Raw genomic sequence first — 3,183 nt, forward strand, 5'->3', positions numbered from 1 at the left:
TCAGGCTGGCCTTGAGCTCACTTTGTAGCCCAGGCTGATCTCAAACTCACAATGATCCTCCTGCCTCAGCCTCCCGAGTGCTGGGATTATAGGCCTGCACCACCATGCCCAGCCCTTATTTGAAATTCTTAACAAACGACTTTCACAAAATAATAAAGAAAATAACCCAAGCAAATCACAACCAGAAGGATTAGAAGACTCCCTCTAAACAAATGAATTAGATCTGAACTCGTGATATGAGGAAAACTTCTTCCTATTTAAATAACACACTCCATTCAAAGGACCTGGAAGTTCTCCTAGTCTTTATTCATTAAACCACTAAAGTCCAAAGCATCCTCTCCCACCACCTTGCTGGAGGGGATGTCATCAGAGCCAGATAAGATCTAAGGGAGTACTTCCTACTCCTAGCGCTCAGAGAACCTTCCAGATTCTCTCCACAGCTGGGGGATGGTTGATCCCTGGGTGGGGTTGGGATCCCTTCCAGAAGTGAGACCTGTTACTGTTTCACAATGCTTTTCTTTGAGGATTAGCACTGTTCCACAGAAAGATTTTTTTTTTTTAAGTGCTTTCCAGGAATTGGAGTGAAGACTGGGTACTGACACTGAGAACAGATAGGGCAGGAGGCAGCCCTTAGGGAAACCGGCCTGTAGAAACCGACCAGGGGTTAGGACACTGGGTTTACGAGCCCAGCTCTATCCACGCCCAAAGGAGGGACCCTGGACACATGCCAGGACATTCCAGACCCAGGCTGCCGGCAGGAACTGAAACACTCCGATATGGCAAGAGGAAGCCACCCCCTCCCCATTCTCCATCTTCCCCATCCGATTCCCTCCCTCCCTCTGCTCTGGGAACCAGGCTCTGGGGAGACCGAGCCGCTGTGATGTGCTGCTGGGAGGGGCGCTGTGAGAGCCTCGGGGACCTCTCTGCAGGTTAAAGCCCCACAGAGCCTTTTTGTTTTTGTTTTGTGTTTGTTTTGTTTTTATTTTCTTTTTCGTCCTGTTGTTTTTTCAGACAGGGTCTTATTATCTCAAGCTTGCTGTGGAGCCCAAGCTGATCTCAAACCCATAGCAATCCTCCTGCCTCAGCTTCCCAAGTGCTGGGATTACAGGCGTGCTCCACCATGCCCGGCCCTCACTGTGATCTTTGATCCTGCATCTGGTCTCTCTCCTGTGCTGTTGCTCTCTCATTCCCTTTCCTTCTCTGCCTCATGGTGGATCCATTTCCTGCCTCCTCGGCCAACTTTATTTATTCTGTCTGGCCCCCATTTTCTGCCCAAATTTTAAACTATCTCTCAAGGGGAACCTGACCTTCCATTCCCAGCTCTTTACTCTTGAACCCAGTACCTGCATGCGTGGAAAAACCACCCCAGTGATCTCAAGCCCTAGGCCTACAAGAGTATCTGCCAATTTGCCTCAACCTCCCTGATTTATCTTCACTCTGCTCAGAAACATTTTTCTAGGAAGAAGTCACCAGCATGTCTGGTGCTCGCTCCTCCTAGTCCTGGGAGCCGGAATGTTCTTGTGGACTTTCGTGCATCTGCCCTGCTTCTGTCCTTGCCTTTGGCTGACTCTTGCTAGCACATGAGAGCCTCTCTGGGTGCTTTCAGTTGGGCTTTGGGGACATGGAGATTGACAGTGGCACAGCGGTGACTGAGTTTATTCTGTTGGGGTTCTCTGGTTTCCACTCCCTCCGAGGACCTCTGTTTTGGGGGGTGCTCTGCATCTACCTGGTCACCTTGCTCGGCAACTCCCTGATCGTCGTCCTCACACTGGCTGACCCTGCGCTCCGCTCCCCCATGTACTTCTTCCTTCGCCACTTCTCCCTGGTGGAGATCCTCTACACCAGCACCATCGCGCCCAGGATGCTGGTCGACCTCCTGTCCCCGCGCCCCACCATCCCACTCATCAGCTGCTTCACCCAAATGTATTTCTTGGCCCGCTTTGGCATCGCTGAATGCTGCCTGCTCACCGCCATGGCCTATGACCGCTATGCTGCCACCTGCCGGCCACTGCACTACACCACCCTGATGAAGCAGGGGGCGTGTACCAGCATGGTGGGGGCCTCTTACCTCATGGGCGTCATCACGGGCACCACTCACTCATCATGGCCTTCTGTGCTGCCAACCCGTCCACTGCTTCCTGCGTGACATCCTCCCTGTGCGAGACGGGCCACTGGGAGCACCTTCTGGGGTGACGTGAGGGCCCTCACCCTAACAGTAGCCTTCCTCCTGATTCCCTCTTTGCTGACAACGGCCTCCTATACCTGCATTCTTGCCACCATCCCTGGAGTGGCAACCCCCTACAGGCTTCAAAAGCTTTCCTCTGCCTGCTCCTCCCGTCTGTGTGCGATCATTCTCTTTTTTGCGATGGGCACTGTGGCTTAGCTGAGGCCCACGGTAGTCTCTCTGGACATGGGCCAGATTATTACCGTCTTCTCACAGCAGTCGCCCCCATGTTCAACGCCTTTATCTACACTCTGAGCAACAAGGAGGTCACAGTGGCCGTGAGGCAGGTCGTGGATAGGTGCCTTCACCCCGCCCGAGTTCTTGAAGCTAACGTCGGACCCTGGCCACTTTCAAGGAGGAGGGGAAGCGTGGCCTGCAGTCCACAGGGTCTGGTCGCAGTGTGTTAGTGTGAGTGTTGGGCTCCTTGCTCCAGCAAAAGACAGACATGCTGTTCAGAGCCGCCCTCCAAGGGCCTGTTCTTCTGTCCTCTGACTGCAAGTACAGGGCTGGACAAACACACACTTGAAGGGAAGCTGAGGAGAGAAGGCCGCTGTGACTGTTTATGTGATGATCTGGTGGTTCCTGGTCTTTGCTGAGGGTAAGGTACCTTCCTGGGGCTGTAATTCTCCAGATATCAGTTTTTGCGGTGTTTTTTGTTTTTGTTTTTGTTTTTTTGTCTTTTTTGAGACAGGGTATGGCTATGCAGTTCAGGCTGGCCTTGAGCTCACTTGGTAGCCCTTGCTGGTCTCAAACTCACAATGATCCTCCTGCCTCAGCCTCCCGAGTGCTGGCATTACAGGCGTGCACCACTAAGCCCAGCTGATATCAGTTTTTCTCTTCTCCCGGAGACTCCTTCTTGCAAGCTTTTCTGGCATCAGTCACTTTTGCTGCAACAAAATCTCCCTTACTCCAGCTTCGATGGCTGGCCTGACACGGAAGGCACAGGGGCCTGGTGTGGT

General features: G+C 52.8%; 1 pseudogene; it reads left to right on the forward strand.

The window, feature by feature from the left end:
- The first annotated feature begins 1,085 nt into the window (after nt 1-1,085).
- On the forward strand, nt 1,086-2,929 carry LOC102018472 (annotated as a pseudogene).
- The last annotated feature ends 254 nt before the right edge of the window (nt 2,930-3,183 follow it).

The sequence above is a fragment of the Chinchilla lanigera genome, unplaced genomic scaffold, assembly GCF_000276665.1.
Source record: "Chinchilla lanigera isolate Chin_1 unplaced genomic scaffold, ChiLan1.0 scaffold00057, whole genome shotgun sequence".
NCBI classification, from domain to species: domain Eukaryota; kingdom Metazoa; phylum Chordata; class Mammalia; order Rodentia; family Chinchillidae; genus Chinchilla; species Chinchilla lanigera.